General features: G+C 46.5%; 1 protein-coding gene and 1 pseudogene across 1 annotated transcript in view; one reads left to right on the forward strand and one right to left on the reverse strand.

Annotated features, from left to right (window-relative positions):
* Nucleotides 1-315: 315 nt before the first annotated feature.
* Ifrd1 (interferon related developmental regulator 1) overlaps nucleotides 316-16,721 on the forward strand; it is a 60,507-nt gene continuing 44,101 nt past the window's right edge. Inside the window, exon 1 of the mRNA XM_076550744.1 lies at nucleotides 316-337. The gene's annotated coding sequence lies outside the window, so the exon portion shown is untranslated. The remainder of the gene's footprint in view (nucleotides 338-16,721) is intronic.
* Nucleotides 8,393-16,030, reverse strand: LOC143268430 (proteolipid protein 2 pseudogene; annotated as a pseudogene).

Below are 16,721 nucleotides of genomic sequence, written 5' to 3' on the forward strand. Positions count from 1 at the left end.
AGCACTTCCTATTATTACAAAGGCCAAACCCAGGAGGCCCTGTCAAGGCTGACTGCTGTAAAATTACACTGCTCTCCTTCTGGTTCCTGGGACAGTCTCTGTCTGTACAGTAAAGGGCTGTTCCAGAAGGGATGTGTGCAACTCATCCGGGTATTTGATGGTTCTTTTCTTTTCCTTGAGCCAACAGCTGGGGTTGGCTAGGCTTTGGGCTGATGTTAGCGTCTTCTGTCAGTATTGTTCCATAATAACTACCATTTATTGGTGATCCCTAGGTGTCCATATTATGTGAACAACTTTACAAGGACATTTTGTGTACATCTCAGAAGCTGACAATAAGGTAAGAATGACCATGCCTATTTGCAAATGAGAAGCTGGAGGCCTAGTGATGATATTGTGTTATGGGGCACTTGAAGAGAAAAACTCCCGAGAGGCCTGAATAAGTCGAATGGGGTCTTTAGCAACCACTCATGGGATTGTCCCAAGCAGATGAGTGGGAAGCATCCCCAACCTCTATGACTGTGACAGATACAGAAAGGCAGCTTTGGTTATCTGCAACAAGCCAGCGTTGTTACAGAAGTGGATGGAAAGCAGTTAAAGCGTCAGTCAACCTTTAGCTCAGGATCATGCTATATAGGAATTTAGGGCTGGTCCAGATACCAGTTTTACCCAAGACAGTTTTGGCACTTAAAGTACTCTTAGGAATACTTTCATAAGACGGCATAACAATGGTTCAGGGGCCTACCACAGTTAAATTGTCCAAGGACTAAGAGTCTAACTCAGGCCTTTTGAGTTTTAAAAGTATTGCATGCATTTGTGTGTGTGTGCACATGCCTGCCTTTGTGAGTGTGTTGAGTTCTCTATCTCGGTCCAGGAGCTTGAACACCTAGAGGAGTAGGAATGTTTACTTCATTTAATCTCTCTTTAAGATGGACGTGTTTTGTTATCTCCATTATCCACATATGGATTCTGTAGGTCTATTATCTGGGTCTAGATTCTTCCAGCCACTAAGACAGGAAGGTATTCAGTGTGACTAGAGAGGCGTCTAGCATACTGTGTGCCCTGTCTCTTACTCTCTGATATTACACTTTTATAGTACCTGGGTGAAAGGGTGATAAACAGTGCTGGTGGTGGTTCTGATTACTGGTGGAAAAGTCACAAGCCGTGGCCACAACTACCAGAGTTACAGAGAGCTTTATTGGGAGGAAGGGGGAAGAGGAGAGAGGAAAGCCAGGCCTGGAGAGAGAGAGAGAGAGAAAGACCATGGGGTGGGGAGAGAGGGGAGCAGAGCAGAGAGAGCAGAGGGAACATGGGATCTGCATCCGGCTTTTAAGGCACAGATTGTATGACCACACCATGCATACGTAGTGGCCAGCGTACACTGATGACGTAAGACGCAATACCCCGAACTGCACATGTGCAGTCATGTAGCTGGGCAGAATTCTAACACTCCATACTTTTTGCTTATTATAAAAAAGTGAGTGAATGGGAATATGGGCATTGTTTCTCCTGGGAAAACTGCTTCCAGCTGACTTGGTGGGCGTCAGTTGGCTCTTGGGGGGGATAGGGAAGGGGGCTTCTGAAGTAGATCTGACCTGTCCAGATGGATTTAAGCTGGTTTCTGGAGCTTGGGAAAAATTTTTGAACATGTTAAGAAGCAGCCATGAGAAAATAGGTGACCATGGTAGCATTTAGTACTCTGCTTATATTGGTTAGTGTTAATGGGAGAGACAGAGAGATTGGAACATGTTAAGCTTTATCAGAGACAGATTATTTTAAGGCACCTGTTTCCTTTACTAGTTTAGCATCCAGGAGACACAGGTGATCAATTGTTGATAGCATTTAACAGTAATAAATAGTTATATTAAAGTCTGGTTTGTAGAACCCAGACACTTTTGGGTCTGGGGGTGTAAATACCTTTTAGCTGTTACAGTTTCTTACTTGATGATCTCTGGACTCTAGTTCTGTGGTGATCCTGTAGCCATTAGCTGAGCAGTTAATTAGAAGAGGGAACCAGGAAGAGAAAAGCTTGTGGGGGTGAGAACTCATTCTTTTGGAATTAGGAACAAGGCAGAGAGCAGGGCCCTGTCTGTGTCACTGTGCATGAGAAGCGCTTCTGACAGGTCTGGAGTGAGGCACATAGAGGGAGCAATGAAATGAAAGTTCCCACCTTAGCTGGAAAATCCTTTCCCAGTAAGTAACCCTGAAAGTACAATTAAGTCTGGTGAGGTGGGTAAGGCTGTCCTCCCTACTCCAACAATAGGGAAACAAGAAGTGAGACCCCAAAACTCACAGGACTGGGTTAGTGGCTCTGGTATCCAGAAGGAAGGAAATGGATCGCTTCCATGCTGCGTTCTGGGTTCCCTGCAAGCAAGCCTGTGGCCAAGCCTAGGTCTGCTGGAGGTCTTAGCTTGATGCTCCCTTGCCCCTTGGTGCCTGGGTGCAGTCAGCTGACCAGCTGTCTTTCTAGGCGGCACTTTGAACAAGGCTCAATTGATGGCCTGGCAAGGCATGCACTAGCCCGCGTGTTTTTTTGTTTTTTTGTTTTTTTTTTTTTCTGCACTTAAAACAGGGACCCAGCAGCTTTCGGGAGCCAGCCGGACACTCCAGTTTTTTTTCTTTCTCCTCTGATATACCTTGAATGCCACAGATGAAACTTCTGCCTGTAGGGTCAGAAGCCTTGCTCTCCAGATGCTTAAATTTTAGTCCTTATGTTGGGGAGGTCTGGGAGACAAGAGACAGATTTTATTCAGTACTTGAATTTTTTTTTTCTTTTTTTTTTTTTTTATTTCTGCTGGCTTGAGGACAGCTTTAGGAAGACCCGTCAGGAGGCAGGGTGTGAACTGATCTCTGGCTAAAGAGCCGTCCTGATTACTGTGATCCTCATGTGGGTCCTGATCATAAACTTGTTTGCATGCATCCTAGCCGCTTTCAGACCAGTCTGTGTCTCTCAGGGCAGCTTGAGAACGAGTGGGAGGAGTTAAGGTGAGTTAAAGCCCGATACTGGAGAGCGGAGAACAGATAAAATAAGGTTCTTTGGAGTCAGAGATTCCTTAGGTTTAGGAATGCATGTGGTCAGGAGAAAGAGAGAGAGAGAATCAGAAAGGACTTAGCTTAGGTAAAAGCGTGGGGATAAGGTAACTCTTTTCATTTGCCTATTCACTGGCAGAAGTTAGATAATTCCCATGAAATATTGGGCTTAAAATAGCCAAATTTACTGGTATCTGAGGATATTTAAGGCATTTGTCAGAAGAGGAATAGAACCACGAGAAGGAAGCCCTTACATCCCATGGCTGCACCCGAGAGAGAAAAAAATAAAAAATTAAAATAACAAACGGGATCCCAGGCTCCTATTTCAAGCGTCCTTGAGAACAGGCAGTCTGTGGACTGGCATTAACAGCACAAACTACTCGAATTGTAGTCACGACAAGGGTAAGGGCTGGGGCGTATGTAACAGAGGACCCCCAGGGGCCTGAACAGCATCCTATACTTTGTCAAGATAGAATGTGTGGTGGTACGCAGCAGAGGACCCCCCAGGGGTCCGGCATGAGGAATATAGCTCAGGCTGCAGCCATGGGAAACGGCAGAGGACTCAGCAATCTTGGTGGCATGTGTGGTGTGCAGGTCCAGTGGAAGAGCAAATGGAAAAAGTATAGGGGGCAGTCGCAAGTCCTTGGTGTAGGTTTCTGAGAACACTCAGCCCTGGACACAGAGTGAGCGGAATTTCCTATCCGAGTCCACAGCACCAATGAAAGGATAATAAAAGGCACTGTTTGTGGCACTGGTTACCGCATGGAAAGGTCACAGTCATGACAGAACCCAGTGTTAGTTTTCAGAGCTTTATAGGAGGGAAAAGGGGGGCGGGGAGGAGAGCCAGGCCTGGAGAGAGAGAAAGATGGTGGGGTGGGGGGAGAGGGGAGCAGAGAGAGCACAGGGAGTGTGGTGTCTGCATCCAGCTTTTTTTTTTTTTTTTTTTTTTTTTTTTTTTTTTTTTGGTTTTTCGAGACAGGGTTTCTCTGTGTAGCTTTGCGCCTTTCCTGGAACTCACTTGGTAGTCCAGGCTGGCCTCGAACTCACAGAGATCCTCCTGGCTCTGCCTCCCAAGTGCTGGGATTAAAGGCGTGCGCCACCACCGCCCGGCAAAATGGAATCATCATGTTAAGTGGAATGAGCCAGACTCACAGAGATAAATCTCAGACTGGCTTTTTTTTTTTTTTTTTTTTTTTTGGTTTTTTTTGGTTTTTCGAGACAGGGTTTCTCTGTGTAGCTTTGCGCCTTTCCTGGAACTCGCTTTGGAGACCAGGCTGGCCTCGAACTCACAGAGATCCGCCTGCCTCTGCCTGCATCCAGCTTTTAAGGTAAGATTGTGTGACCACGCCGTGCATATGTGGTCCCCAGTGCCCACTGATGACGTAAGATGCAAGACCCCAAACTGCACGTATGCAGTCATGTAGCTGGGCAGAATTCTAACACTGGGTACAGCGGCAGAGGCAGGGCATTGCTTCCCAAGAGTTATTGGCTCTACATTGTCCTCAGACTCAAACTCATTACAGCAAAGGCTCACTGTTACTTGTTTCCTTATCCTTAGGCTCGTAGGAAGTGACCTTTATGTACTGGGTCAGGAGTGTGTAAATAAAGAGATGAGGGTGAGTGACGCAGTCTCCCTTGAAGACTGATACTCTTTCTTACATAACTGATGTTTTTTACGTTGTTGCCTGGAGAGAAGGAAGGATGATCACATGGGCCGGGGGTGTAGTCAGGTCCCAGTGGAAAACTTCGGTGCAGAGGGCTAGAAAGCTGGTGGGTACTACACCTCCCACCCTGCTTTCTTTCTCCTTCAGTGTCTCTAAATTGCCTTCTCCTTTCTTCCAGCTAAGTAAGGAGAGGGATCCTGGATTTAAGATTAAAACCTCCAGGTTTAAGTGTCGAACATTTAAAAAAAACTCTTTCTCTGTTGGTGTCAAACAAACTAGATATTCTTCCTTCAGGAAAAAACAAATCAAAAGCAAAACATTTTGCGATTCTAAAGTTTTGGGGACAGTGCTAGGATGGAACCAGACTTGCTAAGCAAGTTCTCTACCACTAAGCTACATCCCAGCCCTAGTTTAGTCTTAACTTGACCGTGGATCTGCCTGTCTTAAATCTTCATGTGATTGTTCTCCAATAACTTCCATGAAACCTGGCTTCTGATTCTGATTCTGCTGCATTACCATCTCCCCACCTTTTACATTAGCTACCTGATTGTATTTTCTTCCTTTTATAAGTATAACTCTTCTAAGCTTTACTTGGCTATCTGGATGCATGTGTAGAGACATCGCCGTACCCTTGAGCGTAGGTGTGTGCATCTGTCTGGAAGTTGAGGCAACTCTGGCTTCCCTAGAGCTAGCTGCTTTTCCTCTCCTTCCTCTTGTTTTCACTGCTGTTAGAAATCAGTGCTGGGCACGGATGGCAAGACAGCAGAGCCGGTGTGTTGAGGCTAGCAGGGCCCGTCTTCAAGCCCTATACAGCGGTGGGCCCCCTCCATTACAGCAGCATTGCAAGGATCCTACTAAGTGCCTGCATTCTAAAAGCAATTTGCAGCCATTCCAGAAATGTATCTTGCAGATAAAATCAAAGATGACAATACAATTATTATGTATCCTCCCACTTTTCTGGCAATAATTCTCAGCAACCTGCATTTATGTGCCTTCTTTTCTTCTCCCTGCCTACATGCTTGGGTACACCCCAGGACTAATTTTCTGCTTTTCGTCCTTCTGTGTTTTGTCACAGAGGATGACTTATGTGTGACTGATTCATTAATTTGTTTATTCATGCAAAACAATCTGGTGAGTACCTATATTCTGCTAAGTTCTGGGAATAAAAAATGAAAATGAATCAGATGTGGTTCCCAGGTGCAGGGAGTCCACAGGTGAGACAGGAGAGGGAAAGCAGATATTCAAAAGGACTTTAATGTGGCCTCTTAGTTAGGATTTCTACTGCTGTGAAGAGACACCATGACCATGGCAACTCTTCTAAAGGAAAACATCTAATTGAAGTGGCTCATAGTTTCAGAGGTTTGCTCCATTATCGTCATGGTGGGAAATGGTGGCATGCAAGCAGACATGGTGCTGAGCTGAGCGTGCTGCATCTTGATCAGCAGGTAACAGGAAGTGGTCTAGGACACTGGGTGTGGCTTGAGCATATGTGAGACCTCAAAGCGCACCCCCACAATGACACACTTCCTCCCACAAGGCCATACCTATTGCAACAAAGCCACACCTCCTAATAGTGTCTCTCCCTTTGGGGGCCATTTTCTTTCAAACCACCACATTCCACTCTGTGGCTCCCAAAGGCTTGTAAACATATCATAATGCAAAAAACAAACAAACAAACAAACAAACAAAAAAACGCATTCAGTCCAATTTCAAAAGTCCCCATAGTCTTATGTTGTACCCATTTCGAGAAACCCCCAGAGACCACTAAGGAGCCGGTTTCTGATACAAGCACATAAAGGTCCTTTTATTCAGGTTCAACCTGGGCCACCACATGGCAGATGGGAGGAAATGTGGTGATGGCCATGAGCCCAGGTGTAGAGATTTTATGGCGAAAAACCACAAGCCGGGAATTGGCAACTTGGGATTGGGTAGAAGGAATATGGGGCAAGGTGATTTTTTTTGAAACTATTGGTCAAGACTTTGGGCGCAAAACCACGTTTGAAACTATTGGTCTAGACTTTTGGTGGGGAACCACAACCCGCTGAACAGGATTGTCTGGACTGCTCAGCAGGATTATCTAGATATATCCAAGGGCCATAAACCACAGACAGGATCTTGTTAAGCTTTCCTTTCCTGTATAAACAGCAGACAGGATGTCGGCAGGAGTATCTGGATCCTGTATTTATTCAAGTTATCGTGGCACATTCCTGAGGTCCTTCCTAAAACTGAGTACAGCAGGTGGTCAGAGATGGTGGCCCTTTCCCTGAAATAGATCCTGTAAAGTTAAGTCTAGGCCTTCACACTATCATAGACTCAACAATGTTTAAAAGTCCAAAGTTCACCAAAACAAAACAAAACAAAAAAACATTAGCCGGGGGGTGGGGTGGTGGCACACACCTTTAATCCCAGCACTTGGGAGGCAGAGGCAGGCAGATCTTTGTGAGTTCAAGGTCAGCCTGGTCTGCAGAGCAAGATCCAGGAAAAGCACAAAGCTACACAGAGAAACCCTGTCTCAAAAAACAAAAAACAAAACAAAACAAAAGAAGTCCAAAGTTCAAAGTCTCTTCTGAGATTCATGCAATCTCTTAACTGTAATCCCCTGTAAAATAAAAATCAAAAAACAGATCACATACTTCCAACATATAATGACACAGGATATACATTACTGTTCCAAAATGTAGGGAAGGGAGCATAGTGAAGACATATGGGAATAAAGCAAGACCAAAAATCAGCCAGGCAAACTCCAAACTCTGCAATTCCAATGCCTTTCAGCTTTGCTGACTGCAACTCACTTCTTTCTCTTGGTCTTGTTCCACTCCCTGTGAGCAGCTCTCCTCAGCAGGTATCCCACGGCTCTGGCATCTCTAACATCTTGGGGTCTCCAAGGCAATCCAGGCTTCAACTTCACATCTACACACAATGGCCTCTCTAGGCCTCCATTCAGGAACACTGCTAGCGTATGAATGGCCTCAGTGACTTTCCTTAGTCGTGAAGGCGAATTCCTTAGCCCCTTTCTTCTACCATTAACTCTGGCCAAAGCTGCCGAGGTCAGCTGTTTGCTGGGGCTGGAACATGCCCCGCCTCCTGCCCCCCATTCAATTACATCTTCACCAGTTTTCTGTTTTCCATGCTTTTCTTCACTGCCAACGCTTGGCTGTCCTTGAACTTGCTCTGTAGACCAGAATGGCCACAAACTGAGAGCTCTGCCAGCCTCTGCCTTCTCAGTGATGGGATTAAAGGTGTACACCACTACACACAGCTCTAAGATTTTCTTTCTCTCTTTCTTCCTTCTGTTTTTAGATTTTAACAATCTGTTTATCATTTATTTAGCCCTTCACAGCTCATCCCATGCACAGAAAAGGTAATGTGTAGCGGGTCACTCATTTTGTAGCTTATGTGGGGGAATGGTTTGAGCAGAATTGATGTCAGCTGCTGGTACTGCAGAGCAAAGTTGGACCTAGGCATACCCATCAAGGCGACCACACCCATAAGGGCTGAATGGCAGGCTGGACCTCTCCCAACAAAGGTACTTTTGTTGGGGGGGGGTGTTTTTTGGTTTTTCAAGGCAGGGTTTCTCTGTGTAGCTTTGCGCCTTTCCTGGATCTCACTTGGTAGACCAGGCTGGCCTCGAACTCACAGAGATCTGCCTGGCTCTGCCTCCCGAGTGCTGGGATTAAAGGCGTGCGCCACCACCGCCTGGCTCTTTTTGGTTTTTTGAGACAGGGTTTCTCTGTAGCTTTTGGAGCCTGTCCTGGAACTCACTTTGTAGACCAGGCTGGCCTTGAACTCACAGAGATCCACCTGCCTCTGCCTCCCAGGTGCTGGGATTAAAGGCATGTGCCATCACCGCCCAAGCTTTTTTTTTTTTTCTTCTAACAAAGGTACTTTTTCAGAGGATGTAGCTCAACAGAGAGTGCTTGCTAGTATGCCGATGGACCTAGGTGTTGTAGAATGGCGAGAGGCAGCCTTGGAGGGTTTGCACCAATGTGAAAAGACAGCCACGCCAGGCAGATGTGGCAGTGGTGGCCTGGTGCAGTGGAAAGTTACACCATGCAGACGTGGCATCCACGTGAAAGTTTTATTGTGAAAGGGAAAGGGGAGAGGGGAGGAGAGAGAGAGAGAGAGAGAGAGAGAGAGAGAGAGAGAGAGAGAGAGAGAAGCAGAGGTGTGCTCAGCCTTAAGGAAGGAGAGAGAGGGAAAGAGGAAGGAAGAGGGAGGAGGGGGAGGGTTTTTCCTCTTAAAGGGGGATTTACATCAAGACGTTGGGTGGGTCCTTAAGGGGTGGGGCAGAATGCCAACATTCCTCCATTTTTTTTATTATTATCACAAGGTGAGTTATGGATAGCAAGTATGGGGGAGAAGGAGGGCTCTGAACTCTTGAGACTGCTTCCTGATGATTTTGGGGTGAAGGGGGAGGGGGAATTGGGAGTCACACACAGAAGAAGGTGTGAATGAGGAAACACTGCTAGGAAAAAGAATAGATTGTTATCACTGGCCTCATGGAGGGGCGGGGTGGGGGGCAGTTAGCCATGGGAAGAGTGATAACTGCCAGAAAGAATGGGATGGAGCAGTGCCCTGGTTGTACAGAAGAGGCAAGGGTGGATGAGTCAGACAAAAGAGCAGACATGCCCTTGAGTCTGGAGTGGTGGTACCAGCAGTGATGATCCAGGAGCGTGGGAAATGGCACACCAAATCAGGAGTTCAGGAGCCATCACATCTGCTGTTCGCTGAAAGTGGGAAATGCTCCCATCCATCCTGTAAAAGTGTCAACGCATCAGGAGATAACAGAGTTTTTATGAGTGGCCATGTGGGTGAATGCAACCTGCCAGTGTTCATCCGGTCGGTGTCCTCAGTTGGTGCAGCATCTGGTGGTGCATCTGGAGGGCCTTTGAGGGTCTGGCCTCAGCATGAGTCTGGCAGGAGGGGTAGGTCTGTGCAGGAACCCGCAAGCGTCTGTAAAACAACTGGAACAGACCCATATCTTGGTGTCACAGCAAAAGCTATGGCTTTGGGTTAAAAGGTGAAACGTACTGAATGGAAGTGGTTGAGTGAGTGACGGAGGAGGAGGGAGGCCTCCCTAAACATCAGATCTGAGAAGGATGAGTAAGTGAACAGAAGCGAGACAGTTTTCCTATCTTCACATACACAAACCCCAAAGCTGTTTCTTTTTATCTAACTCACCAGGAGATACTGAGAGCGGTATTAGCTCTAAGAGAATGAGGCCTGGGAATTTCACACAGAGAACTGAGAAGGCGGCTGGAGCCTTGGTTGCTGCTGTTGAACTGATAAAGCCTGGTCATCAAATGACATCAGAGATCTGAGAAGGATAAATTTTACCTGAGTTAGCGATTGAAAGTGACAGAGACTTACCTGCTGGCTACCTAGACGCCCACCCCAGGGTCCTCCATGGTCGTGGAGGGCAGAGGTCTCAGGGCAACAACATCAGTCTTCGGCTACCAGGCCTAAACCTGCCAGGCCTCAGAAGACCCAACGGTTGTGGGGTAGGAACTTGTGGGGAGGACCAGCCTGCCTTGTCTAGGCAAAAGTGAGGCAATGGGTTCCCAGAGTCCTGTTGTCCAGGGTCTGATCTGTCAGGGGCCCTGGAAGCAGTCGAGGCGAGAGGCAGTAGTTGAGGTGGAAGGCAGTTTTGGCTCAGTGGCTGGTGCTGCCACTCCAGAGCAAGTTCCGGACCAGCCATCTTCTTTGGAGGAAATAAAGGTGCTGCCAGGAGCCAGCATGTCTCTCTATCGTGGAAAGCTTTTTAATTAAACATTTTGAATGCCACATTCTGCAGATCTCTGAACATTTAAGGACTGTCTGTCCATTAGGTATGAATGACTGACTATCAACTAGCATTCCCTAAGTCTCCAACATGTTAGCAGCTTTCATAGGACTAGGACTCACTGTCTCCTGAGAAGGCACAGAAGAGTGACAGGAGAGAAGGGGCCTTGTGAGTTTGGATGTGGCCTAACTCTGAACAAAGGATCCTCTGAGAAAAGGACCCTCCCAGGGGAGCAGAAACTCTGTCATAGATTTTATATCTTGTTTATCAAATACCTTACTTATCAAATCTATGTCGTCATTTATTTAAATTCTCTAGAAGCTTGGTGTTGAATATTTGGCAAAGATATAGCTGTAAATTTCTAAGTTAGCTTTTATTAACCTGAATAGATCTTTATAAATTTAAATTTCTATTATCATATAGAGTATACTATAAACCAGTGTTGAATCAAATATAGCTTTATATTAAGTGACATAGTCTCATATCTCTCAAGGTGTTTGAGGACCAGGGGAACAAAAATCTGTTGAGTGTATCTACATTAGACACATGTTTAGGCTTAACTTTGAGAGCATATATATAAGTTAAGGCTGGATATAGAGTTTTCCTAATTAGTTACAGTTTACCAAGGGTAGCAGAAGCAAGAAGATCCAGTCTCTAGTTTTCAGCTGTGATCCTAAGATAATTAAGGCAAAATCAAATTTTAACATTGCAAACAATTTAGTTTTAATATCAATGGACCTATTCTTAGGTCATAAAGTCTAGCTGCCAACAAGATTCATCCCTGTACATGGGTACAGAGGTCCAGCTTTAATATCTCAGTAAACCAGCATGGTGCCTGCTCACGTGGTCATCCTCAGCATGGCAGACCATGTGGTATTTTCCAGAGCACTTCTGATCCGGAGTTACAAGTTTATAGATTTCATTACATCACATTCAGCAAAGCCCAGAGGCAATCCCGAGCCTGGGTAGCTAGTTCTAATCATCAACTGAGCTATAACCGACACACACAGAACATGCAAATCCAGACATCCAAGACAAGTTAAAACAAGCACAGAGTGGCCATATAGTCATATGTCTTCACCCACACATAGAAAGTAGACAGAATTTTTAACGAGCAAAACTTTTAACAGAAAGATGTACAAACTTTTCCCAGGAAACCATGTCAGATGACCAACTTAAAATAAAAGACATTTGGGCTGGGGAGATGGCTCAGTAGTTAAGAGCACTGGTTGCTCTTCCAGAGGTCCTGAGTTCAATTCCCAGCAACCATGTGGTAGCTCAGAACCATTTGCAATGGGATCTGCTGCCCTCTTCTGTCATGAAGATGTAAAGAAGACAGAACACTTACACACATAAATAAAAAACAAACAAACAAATAAATAAATAAATAAAAGACATTTCCCACCCAAAACATGGCTCCTATCAGGTTGGGCGGCCCGCTGCCTGGAGAAGGTACTGCATCTACCAACCACGTGGCCATCTACATCATGATGAGGTCACCAGCCAAGATGAAGGAGAGTCATGTGGTGCTGTGCAAAAAGATATATAGATATAAATATATAGATATAGATATATTAAACGGGAGTTGTGGAAATAAGAAGGAAAGGAGAAGGAAGAAAGTAGAGAATTTTTTCTTGGTTCCCCGACTGTCTGACCCAAGAAGTACTGAGGCCAGTCTCAGTCAAGGGGGATGGGCAAAGGCGGGTAGCCCCAACAGAGATCGGAGTGGTGGTATTGGATGGACGGCAAAGCCTCTGGTGAAGGAGAAAGCAGACTTGTCACAGGCGGGAGGGAGCAGATCTGCTGTGGGTGGAGGCAAGTAAGTGGGTACCTTTGGCGGGCCCTGCCAAGGTATGGCACCAAACAAACACGCCACACGTAGCAGAGTTAGTGGAAGAGGTTGAGGGAGGAGGAAAGGAAGAAACGTGAAAGACCCGAGTTAGAGTCGGGGCTGGGGAAGGGCAGGCCCTGGTGGCTCACCTTAGCCATGAATGTCCTGAAAGATACAGCACAGTTCCTGTGAAAGACCCAGGGGGAAAGGAGTCGCCACAGCCTGTAGCTGTGGGCGTCCCCCGGAAAGGAAGGGTGACCAAGGACCAAGCCGTTACCACACTCAGCAGGGGTCGGGCGTGGCATGGCTAAGCCGGAGGAGTCCAGGCATCTAGTACCAGGATTTTCGAGGAGGCCAGGGGGTGAGAACGAAAACCGAACTCCAAGAGACATCTCATCCATAGGAAAGGTCAGGGATAGCGCCACAAAGCCTGAAGGGCCTAAAGGAGCTGTGGGATTGTGGGCAGCACCCAGCTGAAGCTTACAATGTCGTAGCTGGTGGTGGGGCCATCAGGTGAGCTGGAAGGGGAGCCTGGTGTGGGCAGACAAGAGTCCAGTCCAGAGTCCCAACATACCTCAAGTTGAGGAACCGCCAGAGGAACCCGCCGAGTTTTCATAGCACCAATTTTGTAAAAATTTGCACGAGAGGCCTTGGCAGGTTTGGACCAAGGTGCTCCACGGCAGGGGAGAACTAGGTTCCATCTCCTGTACCCTAGATACTTTCAGTGGGGTCACAGAATTGGCTGGAAGTGTTGTAGAAACGAGAGGAGGTTTTTGGGTTTTTTTTTTTTTTTTTTTTGGTTTTTCGAGACAGGGTTTCTCTGTGTAGCTTTGCGCCTTTCCTGGGACTCACTTGGTAGCCCAGGCTGGCCTCGAACTCACAGAGATCCGCCTGCCTCTGCCTCCCGAGTGCTGGGATTAAAGGCGTGCGCCACCAACGCCCGGCTGTTTTTTGTTTTTTAAGCAAGGTCTCACTGTGTATCCCAGGCTGGCCTTGAACTCACAGAGACCCACGTGCCTCTGCCTCCTGAGTGCTGGGATTAAAGGCGAGTGCCACCACACCCACCAAGAGGAAGTTTCTGATGGAGGGGGCTACTTGCAGGTAGCAGAGACAGATGAGTGAGGATCACGGGCCATCTGAGGGGTCGGTAGGAGCTGTGTGTCTTTGCTGCCTTAGAGAGAGGGTGGAGTAGGCATCACAGCCAAAGAGCTACGTAGCGAACCTGCCCAGTACCCCCGGGGGCGGCGGCGGCGGCGATTTCGGAGCTGTCTTTTCCTTCTAGAAGAAGCAATGTAGGAGATCAGATAGAGGATGGCTCTGAAGAAGTCGGTCCCCGGCCAGCTGATGAGTGACGTCTTGGGGTGCAGGTCACACGTGTAGAAGACACACAGGACAGCAGCAAAGATAATTTCAATCACCGACAGGGAGGAATATGCTCACATCAAAGCGCTGAAGCCAATTATCCTCACTAGGCACAGCACAGTCTCAGCAAAGCGGAAAAGTCCCCTTTGAGTGTGTGGGACCGTGTCATGGGCTAACCAGCAGCCAGGGACTCAAAGAGGCTCAGAGTCTGCCATGGTGTGTGCTGGAGTCCCTGGGATGCAGGGCAGTTTTCTGGCTCACGAGTTCGAGGTCACTGCACACCCAGCCATCTCACCATTTGGCTGGGAAGGCTTTTCTTTAGTTCCTTTTCACAAGTTGGAAACTTAGCTGGGTGGGATCTCGCCCTGAGGTCACCACTCCCTTTATTCCATTTCTTAACCTGTTTATCTCCTTGAACACAGGGCTTAGCTCCATTCCACTTCCTGGGGCTCCTTTTCTCCTCAAATTGTACAATTTCTGTTTTTCCTTGCTAAGCTTGCTCCTTGTCATTATAGATTTTTTTACATGTGTGAACACTGGTAACCACGTGACAGAGTCTATCCTAGACTGTTCTGAGATGTCCTCTGTCAGCAGAATTAATCCAAATCTTTTCACTTTAGCCTCAGGCAGACGCTGGACAAAGGAAAAAAGCAGCCACATTCTTCATCAAAATACCACAGGAAAGCTCTCTAGAAAACATTAAAATTCTTCTCCTTGGGAACCTCTTGAGTCAGCCCACCACAGTTCACAGCACTCTTAGCACCATTGTCGTCCATGCTCCTCCTAGTACGGCCCATTAAGCAGCACTTGAAATGTACACCTGCTTCCCTCACCCTAACTCCCGAAGTTCAAACTCCTCCAAATAAAAGGAGTTGGTATCCCACTCCTGGTACCAACTTTTGTCTTAGGATTTCTATTGCTGTGAAGAGACACCATGATCATGATACCTCTTATAAAGGAAAACATTTCATTGGAGCTGCCTTAAAGTTTCAGAGGTTTGGTCCTTTATCATAGTAGGACATGATGGTGTGCAGGTAGACATGGTGCTGGAGCTGAGAGCACTACATCTTGATTGGCAGGTAACAGGAAGCAATCTAGGGTACTGGGTATGGCTTCAACATATATGAGACCTTAAAGCCCACCCCCAGAGTGACACACTTCCTCCAACAAGGCCCTACCCATTGCAGCAAAGCCACACCTTCTAATAGTGGCACTACCTTTGGAGGCACACGTGGTCCATTGAGTGCCTCCGTGGAGCATTGCCAGTGTGGTTACAGAGGAAGCACTAGCTTGAGGGTATAGAGATAGGTGTTGGGAAAGGGTTCCAGTTTTACGGGTCTGGAGTTGTTCAGAGATTCACCAGTCTGACCATTAATGAATGTCAACAAAGAAAATGCTTTTATTCGTATCCTGGCCCCAGGTCTACACCTGGGACTTGGGATTCTGGAATTCAGAGCCCAGCCACCTCAGTCAGGGGTTTAAAAAGGCAAAGAATGCAAAGTTACAATTTGTTCTTGTGCCAACAGAAGGTTATCTTATGCAAAGCAGCTTGCTTACAGAGGCAGAAACTGCTGTAAAAAAAAAAAAAAAAAATGTAACCCTTAACAGGCCTTAACATTTGGAGGTCTAATTTTGCTTTGTAACTTCTCTTGAGCACAGAGATTTTGAACTTTTAAACATAAAGTTATCCATGAACATAATGTTAGCCACCACATCAGAAAAGGTGAGCATACATAGGGAGCTCGGGAAGAGGGTAGCTTTGGTGAAAGGAGAATAATTTCAAGCGAGGAACCAGAAACTTAGGTGTGAGAACTTCTAAAGAATTAACAAAGGACTCTGAGCAGTGTGCAAAAGCAGTGTGCCAGGTCCTAAGAACCACAGGTTTAAGGTACAAAAAGGTGAGGTCACAGGGCCCTTGGGGCCCTGAGGAGGTTTCATTATGGGGAGTATCAGATAGTCAGGTCTACCTGCAGAACAAGTATTCTGAGCATTAGAATGAACAACACAATTCTAAGAAGCCAAAAGAGGGGGAAATGGACCAGTTTGGGGAGTTTTAGGAATGGAGCAAGAAAGAGGCAGAGATGGTCAGGTCTCTGGTACTAGCAGTAAGAAAGAAGTGAGTCTGAGAAGTGCTTAGGAAATAAAATGACTTGATGGCTAACAGAAAATAAGAGGACAGATCAAGGATCACTCCTGGGATTCTGAACTGGTGCCAGCTCGTGAGGGTAGCAATCTTGGTGGTTTTGCTGTGACTGCTGTAATGTTTAATCTTCATTGTTAAATTGACTGGATTCTGAATCATCTAGGAGACATAGCTCTAGGTGAGTTAAACCTCACCTAGATTAATTGATTTAACTGACGGTGGGGGGGGGGGATGTTCATCCTGAATGTACATGGCACCAACCCATTGGCTGGGAGCCCAGACAGTTAATAAACAAGAAAAAAGTACAAAGTCAACTGAGTACCCAGCCTACTCTCTGATTCCTGACTGTGGACATAATGTATCTAGTCTTCTCACATTCCCCCTGTTATGAATGCCTTCTAAACCAGGGGGAAAATCCTCCTCCCTGAGGTTGTCTTTGTCAAGCATGTTGCCACAGGAATGAGAAAAGTCATACTGAATGAAAAACAGAAAGGAAGGCGACTGATCCTGGTTGTGGTGGAGGAGAGGGTTTATTACAGATATGTGGGACAGCACAGGCAGAGGCAGGGGACATCTGGCAGAGTCCAGAGTGGACATGTATTGTGCCCAAAATCCGGACCCCCAAAAGACCACCAAGAGACCAAATTCAATGCAAAAAAAAAAAAAAAAAAAAAAAAAAAGGAGCTTTTAATGGGAGTTAACTTGGGCCAGGCCACTCTAGGCCACTCTCTGTCCAACCAATGCATCAGCAGAATAGGAGAGACCTCAAGCAGCACAGGAAGAGGTTTTGTTTTGTTTTGTTTTGTTTTGTTTTGTTTTATAGTAGCTAGACAAGGGGGGCTTGGGAGATTCCAAGACTGCCTACTTACAGACCTGGGATTGGCTCGAGCCCTGGTTAGGGGTATCTGGACT

This window comes from Peromyscus maniculatus, chromosome 14, assembly GCF_049852395.1.
Source record: "Peromyscus maniculatus bairdii isolate BWxNUB_F1_BW_parent chromosome 14, HU_Pman_BW_mat_3.1, whole genome shotgun sequence".
Taxonomy (NCBI): Eukaryota; Metazoa; Chordata; class Mammalia; order Rodentia; family Cricetidae; genus Peromyscus; species Peromyscus maniculatus.